At 44.3% G+C, this 11,351-nt stretch overlaps 1 pseudogene; it reads right to left on the reverse strand.

Moving 5' to 3' along the window:
* Positions 1-6,355: 6,355 nt before the first annotated feature.
* Positions 6,356-7,488, reverse strand: LOC123594728 (annotated as a pseudogene).
* Between the last annotated feature and the right edge of the window lie 3,863 nt (positions 7,489-11,351).

Here is an 11,351-nt window from a genome sequence, read left to right on the forward strand (position 1 = left end):
GGCCTCCTCTCGTGGTGTGGGGCAATAGCCCAGAGGCCCCCCCTTGGAGGGCCCGGAGCAGGGGGAGGGGGACCCACTTGGGAGGGCTGCAAGGGGGGTGGGGCCGTGGCAGGGATGCAGGCCTGCTCAGAAGATGCTCAGAGGCCCGACTTGCCTGGAGGAGAAGGCAGGAGCGCAGGCCTGACTGGGGGCAGTTTGTCCCATTCACAGCCTTTGTTTGCATAACCGAGTACCCAGTACCCGAGTCTTTCCTCATTTTACAGCCTGGTGTCAGAAAGCACTTCCTGCGGTCAGTCTTGATGGGGAGATGGGGGAGGAGGGGGGAAATGGGTTCTCTGCACCGAATTTGGGTCACCCGGAGGCCCCTCTGCAGCAGCAGAGCGAAGTCCCCCTTGGCTCCCTGCCGTCCAGGTGGCCTCCCAGCTTTGGAAACGATGAATCACGGGGACTGAAAGCCGGCACCCCTTCTCCCCACCTTAGACCCGAGCTGTCCCTTCAGTGCTTCCCCAGGGAAGCCTGTCACGGGGTCCGAGGCTGCAGGGCTAAGGATGGGCAGTCAGGCAGAGAGAGGGCTGGTGAAGGGGGCCCGGGGAGGACCGCGGTGGCCGCCCACCGTCCCCAGGGCGGAGGTGTCCTGAGGATGCAAAGTCACGGTCACGCTGAGGAGCACAGCCTGGGTGCGCTCCACCCGCCGGAGCACCGTGACAAGAGCGACCCTTCCGACACCTGCCACCACAGGAGGGATGGACCCCAGTCCCTGCCAGCACCCTGAGCTTCCCTCTGCTTTGTCCGGATGGTCCTGTTCAGTGCCTGCTGGTCCTGAACTCAGACGAGGGATCAGGGAGCCTGTCACAACCAAGATGGGAGGGTCAGACCAGGGCTCAGGGGCCCAGGCACACTGGTGGGGGAGGACCACCCTTCCCTGCCACCTAGCAAGGCAGGCGGCTTCCTCTCTGGTTAAGGGTGGCGCCCCGAGTCCAGCTCTTCTGACGACCACTGCCTGGCCCCAGTCCGGCCACATGTACTCATGGGTCATCAGTAGGGAGCCTTCAAGGTGGCTCTGAGCATTCAGCGGGTTCTTGGCTATTCAACATTTGTCCTCAGGTCTCAACTGTAGCAGCCTTGTCACTATGAGGAGAGGAAACCAAGTGAAGGCAACTGGCCGGTGACAGGTGGTGAGAGTCTGCCGGGCAACAGGTGCCATGCTGGGTGCTTTGTCCCCCTAAGCTCCCCATCATCCCCGTGGCCGTCTTTGGAGGAGGTCATGGTGAGGATGTGGTCCCTGGTTGACCCGCGAGCTTGAGCCGGGCAATCAGAAGCTCCTCACCTCCTTCCCTGTCCTTGGAGTGCACGTTGTACCCACCGTCCCCTCCTGGGAGCTGTTCCCGGCTCGCAGCCTTCCGAGACTGAGGTGTTGCCGGGCCTCTCTGGACGGTATCTGTGAATGAAGGTTTTGGGGTGCCTGCGTGGCTCGGTCAGTTAAGCATCCAACTCTTGGTTTAGAATCAGGGTCTCACTCCAGGTCGGTGAGATCAAGCCCCAAGTCAGGCTCCGCGCTGACAGCATGGAGACTGCATGGGATTCTCTCTCTCCCAATCTCTCTCTGTGCCCCTCCCCTGGTCTCTCTCTCTCTCTCTCTCAAAATAAATAAATAAACTTAAAAAGCAATGAAGGTTTTCCCTCCTGTGGGAAAGTGCAGGATGTCCACTTTTGCCATCTCAACTCCACATAAAACTGGAGGTTCTGGCCAGTGGAATACTCTCCCCATCCCACCAGAATAAAACCATTCTGATTGGAAAGGACAAAATAAAGCCATCTTTATTCACGGATGATCCCATATGGAGAAAATCCCAAGAAATGCATGCAGAGAAAAAAGCTACCAGATCCATAAACATTTGGCAAAGCCACAGGACACAAGATCAATATTAAGAGAGCAATTGTATTTCTATGTAGCAACAAAAACTCAAAACATGAAATTGAGAAAATAACCTGGGGCGCCTGGGTGACTCAGTCGGATAAGCGGCCAACTCTTGATTTTGGCTCTGATCATGATCACTCTTCAGAACTGATTTTATTTTATTTTATTTTTTAATGTTAATTCATTTTTTGAGGGAGAGAGAGAGAGAGAGACAGTGTGAGCAGGGGAAGGGCAGGGAGCGAGGCAGACACAGAACTCAAAGCAGGCTCCAGGCTCTGACTAGTCAGCACGGAACCCAGCATGGGGCTCGAACCCAGGAACTGTGAGATCATGACCTGAGCTGAAGTCGGACGCTTAACGGACCGAGCCATCCAGGCGCCCCCCTCAAAACTTATTTTAAACCACGGTAATAAAGACAGTGTGGTATTGATGAAACAATAAGTCCATAAATAAGCAGAACAGATTGAGAGACTGTAAACAAATCCCTACATTTACGATCCATTGATTAGTTAATTCTGGCAAAATACAAATAATATGTAAAAAATTACAAATACATGTGGACAAAATACATATAATATCAACAGTGCATGTCTCATTTACCATCGTAACCATTTTAAAATATACAATTCAGTGGCATGAAGTACATTCACAATGTTGTGCAACTGTCACCAGTATCAAGTTCCAGAACATTTTCATCACCCCAAAATGGAAACAGCATACGCGTTAAGCAATCACTCCCCGTTCCCTCCCTACCCCAGCCCTTGACAACCAAAAATATGCTGTATGTCTCTGTGTATATGCCTCTTCTGGATATTTTATAAAAATGGAATCATACAAGTGGTGACCTTTTATGTCTGGTTTCTTAACGTAGCATAATGTTCTGGAGGTTCCTCCACGTTGTTACATGTGTTGTGATACATTTGATGTTCCACCTTTCACACCGAATTATCTTGCACTGCTTCTCAACGCAGTGTGTGTGCTCTTGTCCGACTGTGGTGTTCAGTCCCCATGTGGAGAAAGCCTTAGCTACGTCTCGGGTTTGGGCCAGGGAAATCTCCAGGGCTGAAGTGACACCAGTCCTGTGATCTCCCTGTATCAATGATGTGTGGGCACATGCATGGTGCGAGTCAGGTTTAGGGTGTGTGTTAAAGATGAGGTGAGGTTTAGGTTCACGTGTATACTGTGGGTCACCGTTAAGATTAGGGCTTGATCAGAGGAGGCTCGTGGCGCTGTACCCCCAGTAGGGCAGTGGTCTCCCCGCAGGGCTGAGTAGAGGGGTCTAAGGTGGGTCCCAGTCAGGCTGAGTTTTGGGTGCCAGGGCCACTCCTCGGTTAGACCTCAAGAAGTCCCCTGTGGAGCTCCTTCTGGTCTTTGGAAATGACATTGTGATATTCCAGGTTCCGTGCCGAGTAATTCTCCTCCGCTTCTGGGGCCCATGTCCGTTATGTCCTCAGACTTAGGAATTGGGTCCCCATTAGGAGAAAGCTTTAGCCAAGGTTAAGTTTCGGTCTAGGGACGTTGCCAGGGCCAAAGCGACCACCGTTGCCGTGATCACCCTGGAGGGCTGAATGAGGGTCCATGCGCAGGTGCGGGTCACGTGTAGGGTTAGGTTTGAGTTGGGATGAGGTTTAGTTTGAGCGGTATGTGAGTGTCACAGTTAAGGTTAGGGTTAGGTCCCGTGAAGCTCCAAGTGCTGAAACTCTTGTAGGGTCGTGGTCTTCCCAGAGGATGGAGTGTAGGCCTCATTGGAGTGGGCTGTTCGGGCTTAGTCTTTGTGAGCCAGGGCCAGCCTCATGTGCGTGTCATCTTCAGTTGGGCCTCATCAACCCCCTTGTGCAGCTTCATGCGGACATCGGAAATGTCATGATGATGTTCCATGTTCCATGCCAAGTAATCCTGCACCACTTTGGGCCCATTGTTTGTGGTGTTCTCAGAAATAGGAATTGGGTCCCCATCCAGAGAGATCCTTAACTAGGGTTAATGTTCTGTCCAGGGACTTCACCAGTGCTGAGGTGACACCATTCCTGTGTGTTGTGTGCGTTGGGTTAGCGTTTGGGATTGGGTTTGGTGTTAGGGGTTAGGGTTACGGTTAGGGTTGGTGTTAGGGGTTAGTGTTAGGGGCTAGAGTTAGGTTTATGCATTAGGGTGGGGTTTAGGGTTATGGTTAGGGGTTAGGGTTTGGAGTTAGAGTTAGGTTTAGGCGTTAGGTTTGGGCTTGGGTTAGGCTTAGGTTTAGGGTTATGGTTTGGGTTTGAGAGTTAGGGTTATGGTTAGATGGTTTAGTTAGGGTTAGGTGTTAGCATTAGTGTTAGGGTATGCGTTAGGTTTAGGAATAAGGTGAGGTCTAGGTCTAGGACTTTGGTTATGGGTTAGGGGATTGGATTAGGGGTTAGCGTTAGGGTTAGTGTTAGAGTTTTATGGTTAGGGTTAGTGTTAGTTTTAGGGTTTATAATTTTAGGGTTAGCAGGTAGAGTTGGAGAATTAGGGTTAGGGTTTTAGGATTAGAGTTTTAGGATTAGGGTAAGAGGGTTAGGGTTAGTTCTTGTTATGTTTACTTTTACGGTTCAGGATGGTTAAAGTTGTGTTTAGACATAGGGATAGGGGCAGGGTTTAGTTCAGGGCTATGGTTAGGGTTAGCTGTTACGTTTAGGTGTTGGGATTTGGGTTAGCGTTAGGGTTAGGGCTAGGGCGAGAAGTAGGTCATGTTTGCTCTCCCACTTGGAATGGGAGGATGTTCATGGGTGGACACGGCCCTCCATCTGGGAGGGATTGTGTTCATTTTATCCCCCCTGTCTCCCTGCACTGGACGTTGTTCTCGCCTCGCCCCATTCCAGCTTGGTTGTGGAGTGTTTCACACCGTCACACTGCCCTCTGTTGCTGTGGTAGGTTTTCACGCACGGCCTCATCCATTTTTCGTCCATGGGGTGCATAGTTTTAATCTTTATATCATTTATTTCTCCTCTGATTTTAGTTATTTTCTTCATTCTGCTGTTTGGGGGTTTTGTTTGTTGTCCTTTGTCTGGCTTTTATAGTTATAAGATTATGGAGTCTACTTCAGGGTTTTGTTTTTTTTTTTTCTTGAGGCATACCTGTATTGCTATAAACTTCCCTGTTAGAACCAGTTTTCCTGCTTTACAGAAGTTTGGATTGCTGTGTTTTCAATTTTCATTTGTTTCCATGTCATTTTGGATTTTGTTTTTGATTTCTTGGTTGAGCCATTGATTGTTTAGTAGCATGTTATTTAACTTCCATCTTTTTGTGCCTTTTCCAGATTTCTTTTTCTTGTTGTAGTCTTCTACTTTCATAGCATTGTGGTCTGAAAAGACACATGGTATGACGTCGATCAGTTTGATTTTGTTTTGGCTTGTTTTATGACTTAATATTTTATCGAGTGTGCGGAATGTTCCGTGTGCACGTGAAAAGAATGTGTATTGTGCTGTTTTAGGATGGAATGTCTAAAATATATCGGTTAACTCCATCTGGTCTACTCTATCATTCAAAGTCACTACTTCCTTGTTGATTTTCTGATGGAATGATCTCTCCATTGATGTCATTGGGGTGTTAAAGTGCCCTACTGTGATTGTATGACTATCAATTCTTGACTTTAGTTTTGGACTGTTTTGTGTATTTGGATGCTCTCAGGTTGAGCGCATATATGTTTACAATTGTTGTATCTTTTTGTTGGATGGTACCTTTTATTAGTATAGTGTCCTTCTTTGTCTCTTGTTAAAAATTTATTTTTAAATCTATTTTGTCTGATATATGTATGGCTACTGCAGTTTTCTTTTGATACTTTAGTTCTTTTTTTTTTTTTTAAGAGAAGTTTTACTAATGTGTTATTATTTCAGCAAAGTTATTGCAACAGGTTTAAAAGGCAGAGCGATACACTATCACAGGCTATAAAGTAACAAAGGAATTTTATACAATTAAAATATTACACAGACTGATGGGGTTTACTGAATAACAGATCCATAAAAGAAACTAAATCTGAAAGATTAAATCCAGTATTAGCACCTACAGTATCTCTGAAAGTAAAACTTTTAACTGTTTCATTCTTTCCTAATATATTTCTTAACTTTCTTGCAAATACAGTGCTCTCAAAGCCCCGAAGATGAATGAAGGGCATAAAAACCCCTGACACTAAGAACATACAGCCAGAAGAACTATAAACACGAACTCGGACTTGAGAGTTTTAGTTGGAAATCACTGAACTTACTGTACTTGAACCAATCCTAAGATTTCTGTGCACTGAATACTGTATATGAGGAAAAGTCTATGAATCATAAGGTTTGCCAGTAGGGACAGTTAAAAATTAGCAATATACGGTATTACTCCTATCAAATTTTTTTCTCATAAGTTATATTTATAACAAAACTATAATTAAAATATTTATTATACTTGCTTATTACACATTCAGGGACACAGCAGGGACATTTATGTGTTTGATGGTTTAGCATCCACTTTATTGTGCTTACTTATTTTTGTAAGGAACACGCAACACATACTACATCTTCCCAACATTCAAGGTAATGCAATAACAAAATTCTCCAAAGAATAATAACTGGAAATTGCATCAAATACTGTTTTAATTAGGAATAACTGTTATAATAGAACAAGTAACATTATACATTGTTTTTCCAATGAGCTTCCGTTGGAGAAACTGAACAGCAGAAATAGATCTTTAAGATTTTGGCCATGGCAAAACTGGTAGGTCTATGAGATCTGGGAGATGCCTTAGCAAAACCACAGACACGGCCTACCTTTCACCAAAATCCCGGAGAAAAGCATTTTCTGAATTTGGGGGAAATAAGACTGAACACTGGCTAAGATGGGGCTCACTGAAGTCTCAAGCCACCTGGGAAGCTGGCCCCAGGAATGAGAGAACCACTGTCCTGGTGGCAGGTAAGAAATGAATTTTGTGTTGGGCTGACCAACGGCTTATCTTATTAACGGCTTTGAATAAAAAAAGTGAAATGCTTCATTGTGTTTTCTCAGAAACTAATCAAGAGATTACAGAGTCCTACACCATTTGGAGACACAAAGTGGATGCTGAGTGACCAGAGGTCACTCCAGGTGTGGAATTTTAGAAAGTTAGTCCTTGGAGTAAACGGCACCGTGGCTCTGGCAGCAGATACAAAGGAATGATGCTCTGGAGAGGAGGTAGGGGACAGACACTCTGCGATCGGCCAGTGGATAGATGAGGGTCCCAGCTGGAGGAGGGATCTTTAATTCGATGGTTTATCTCCCACTGCTCCTGCCTCTGTCTTCATAAATGGTGATTTCAATCTAAAAACTCGAAGTCCTCTCTCAATGGGATCTGTCAGGAGGAGGCCTTGGGGAGCATATATCTTCTCATTCTGCTCTTGAATGTATTTGGACACTTTCTTCAGAACCCGGTTCTCCAGCTCCGCGGGGAACTTGGTCTGGAGCTGGCAGCGTGTGCCACTGCTGTAGTCTCGCTGAATGAATACCTTCCCGGACACCGGCGCCTGCTGCGGCCTCATGGCGAGGACAGGACGGGCGCGCCGCCTCCTCTGCCCTCCAGCTGCAGTCGCACCGCCTACGCCGTCACTTACCACTTTAGTTCTATAACTAGCCTTTTGTAGGTAGGAAATAGATGGGTCCTATATTGTATTCATTCTATCACCCAGTGCCTTTTATTATGAAGAGAGAGAGCACAGGCGTGGGAGGGCGGGGTGGGGGGAATGGGGGAAGAGAGAGACAAAGAGAGAAAGAGGGAGAGAGAGAATGAGAATGAGAATGAATCCTCACCAAGTTCCATGCTCAGTGGAGAGCTCAGTTGGGGCTCAATCCCATGATCCTGGGATCATAGCCGAGGCCGAAATCAAGAGTCGAAATTTCAAGCGATTGAGCCATCCAGTTGCCCCTGTCACCCAGTGCCTTTGATTTGAGCATTTATTCTGTTACCATTCAAAGTAATTGATAGACATGCACTTGTCCTATTATTACTTGATGTTGGTTGTTTCTGAATTTTTCTGATCCTTTCTTCTCTTTTCTTTTTTTGGTTTGCTGGGTTTCATCACAATTTCACAGTTGAAATTGCTTGCCTTTATACTCCGCATATGTATTAGTGGTGTTTGTTTTGTGGTTATTATGAGGTCTGTACCTAACCACTTCTGCATATAGAAGTCTATATTAAGTTGATAGTTGCTTGAGTTTGAACCAGTTCTTTACTCCTCTCCTCCCCGTGTTGTAGCTATGTAGTGTTCCTATTTCAAAACCTTTCATATCGTGAATACCTTGACTGATGCTTTACAGATATACTCATTTTTATTGCTTTTGCGTTTCGCACTTTAATATTGTCACTTTAGGTGTTTCTTTTCCACTAACATTTATTGCGGGTGTGGTTTGTTGGTTGTGAGCTCGCTGAGTATTTATTTGGGAACCTCTTGATCTCTCCTCCCTTTTGAGTGATAGTTTGCTGGATAGACTCTCTTTGGCTGCAGATGTTTTCCATTCAGCACCTTTACCATACCATGCTGGTTACTTACAGTTTCAAAGTTTCTTCTGAAAAACATCCAGTGATAACTTTATGGGGTTTCCCTTGTAGGTAAATGTCATCTTTTGTTTTCCTGCTGTGAAAATTTTTCTTTATCACGACATTTTGAGTTTTAATTACTATATGACTTGGTGTGGATCTGCTTCTGTTGAATATATTGGGGGTTCTTTGTGCCTCCTGCTTCTGGATCTGTCTCCTTCCCCGCATTAGGGAAGTTTTCATCTATTGTGTCTTCAAATAAATTTTCTGGTTCCATTTCTCAGAGTTCTGAGAATGAGAAATAGGACAGAAAAGACCTATTGAAGGTTCTCTGATGAGGCACTGGATTTGCATGTGTGGAGGATAGATTTGGGACTCAAATGAACAACCTACCTTTAACTTCAAAGAACTAGAAAAAAAACCAACAATCTATGTCCAATGTTCTCAAAAGGGAGAAAGTAATCCACGTGAGAGTGCAAACCAATGAAACTGACACCATGAAGTCAATAGAAAATATGAAGTAGACCAACAGGGGTTTTCAGAAGAGTGAAACAAAATTGTCAAGACTATACATAGACTACGCTAAGACAGAGAGAGTACCCAGTTCAAAAGAATTATAAATAACAGAGAAGACATTACACCTTATACCAAAGAAACATAAAGGAGACAAAGAGGCGACTATGGCCAAATTAGATGCCAGCAAACCGCCTACCTAGAAGAAATGGATAGGTTCTTAGAAACACACAGCCTACCAAGACTGTACCAGGAAGAAATAGAAGGTTTGCACAGACCCATTAAAGGAAGACTGTATCAATACAAGAAGATAACCAATGTAAGTAAATTGAATCAGTAATCGAAGTTCTCCCAGGGAAGAAAAGCCCAGGACCGGGTGGATTCACTGGTGAATGTGACCAAACGTTTGTAGAAGAACTAACAGCAGTCGTCTCACTGATTCAAAAGGAATGAACACCACCAAACTCATTTCATGACACTGGAATTACCCTGGTAGGAAGCCAGAGAAGGATATTACCTGAACAGAAATCTCTAGGCCAGTATCCCCATGATGAATGCAGATGAATAATTCCCAATAACGTGCAGGCAAACCAAATTCAGCAGCACATTAAAAGGATCATTGACCGGGGCGCCTGGGTGGTGCAGTCGGTTAAGCGTCCGACTTCAGCCAGGTCACGATCTCGCGGTCCGTGAGTTCGAGCCCCGCGTCAGGCTCTGGGCTGATGGCTCAGAGCCTAGAGCCTGTTTCTGATTCTGTGTCTCCCTCTCTCTCTGCCCCTCCCCCGTTCATGCTCTGTCTCTCTCTGTCCCAAAAAAAATAAATAAACGTTGAAAAAAAAAAATTAAAAAAAAAAAAAAAAAAGGATCATTGACCGTGATGAAGGGTTTTTTCCCTGCAAAGGAAGGATGTTTCAGAAATGCAAATCAATCAGTGTGACCCCTCACATAATGGAACGAAAGAAAAATCAACCAGAAAAGATTCTTAACTATAAATAGCAAACGGAGGGTTACTAGAAGGGAGGTGGGCAGGGGGATGGGTTAAATGGGTGATGGGCTAAGGAGGGCACTCGTAGTGAGGATCACTGGGTGTTGTATGTAAGTGATGGATGACTACATTCTATGCCTGAAACTAACATGACACTGTATGTTAACCAACTGGAACTTAAATAAAAACTTGAAAAAATAAATACTAAAGAAACACATAAATACATTTAAACTAAACTAAATAAATACATTTAAAAAAATAAAAAGAAAACCCATGTGATGATGTCAATAGACACAGAAAAAAGGTTCTGAGAAAATTTGGTATCCATTTGTGCTAAAAAACTCTTTAAAATTCAGTGTAGAAGGAACATATCTCAACATAAGAAAGGCCATGTATGTGAAGCCCACAGCTAATATCATACTCAATAGTGAAATTGTGAAAGATTTTCCACTAAAATCAGGCACAAGACAAGGATGCCCTAGATATGTGAAGGGGATTGGGTGATGCAGGCTTCTGGTTATGCAATGAATGAATCACAGATAGAAGATACAGCATAGGGAACATAGAGACCAGTACTGGAATAGTGATGCATGGTGACAGATGATAGCTACACAGGTGTTAGCGTAGCAGAATGTATACACTTGTCCAATCACCATGTTGTTCATCTGAAACCAATGTAACATAGTGTGTCAGCTACTCCCAAATAACATGTTTTTTTTTTTTAAATAAGGTAACGGACTGAAATAAAAAATTTAATGTAAAAGAACCTGTTAATATCAATCAAGAAATGCAGTAAAGTTCCAAAATAAGAAGTCACCATATCAAATTCTGTAGCCTTCCTATACACTCACCCAATTATCTAAGAAGAAGTAAAGAAAACAATCCCATTTACAATAGCATCAAAAACAATACAATTTATAGGAATAAATTTAGCCAAGGAAGTAGAAGATCTCTCTACAGAAAACTATAAAACCTGTGTGCAGGAATGGAAGAAATTCAATTTGGGTGAAAGAAACAGGAGAACACACAAGTCAGTGAAAAGCCATCCCATGTCCAACTTTCGGACGAATTAATATAGATACAATGTCCATACTACCCAAGGCCCTCTAGAGATTCAGTGCAATCTCTATCAAGACTCCGATGCAATTTTTATGCAATTAGAAAATCATATCCTAAAATGTATTTGGAACCACAAACAGACCCCAAGTAGCCAACGCAAGAAAGAACAAAACCGGAGGCATCACACTTCTTGATTTCAAGCTTCATTCTAACACAAAGAAATCAGTTATGTCACTGGCATAAGCACACACACAAGACAATGGAACAGAAATTGAGAGCCCAAACTAAACCCATGCATGCACAGTCACCTAGTATTTGACAAGGGAGTCAATAATACACAGTGGAGAAGAGTAGTCTTTTGAATAACTGGTGCTGAG

This window comes from Leopardus geoffroyi, chromosome X, assembly GCF_018350155.1.
Source record: "Leopardus geoffroyi isolate Oge1 chromosome X, O.geoffroyi_Oge1_pat1.0, whole genome shotgun sequence".
Classification (NCBI taxonomy): Eukaryota; Metazoa; Chordata; class Mammalia; order Carnivora; family Felidae; genus Leopardus; species Leopardus geoffroyi.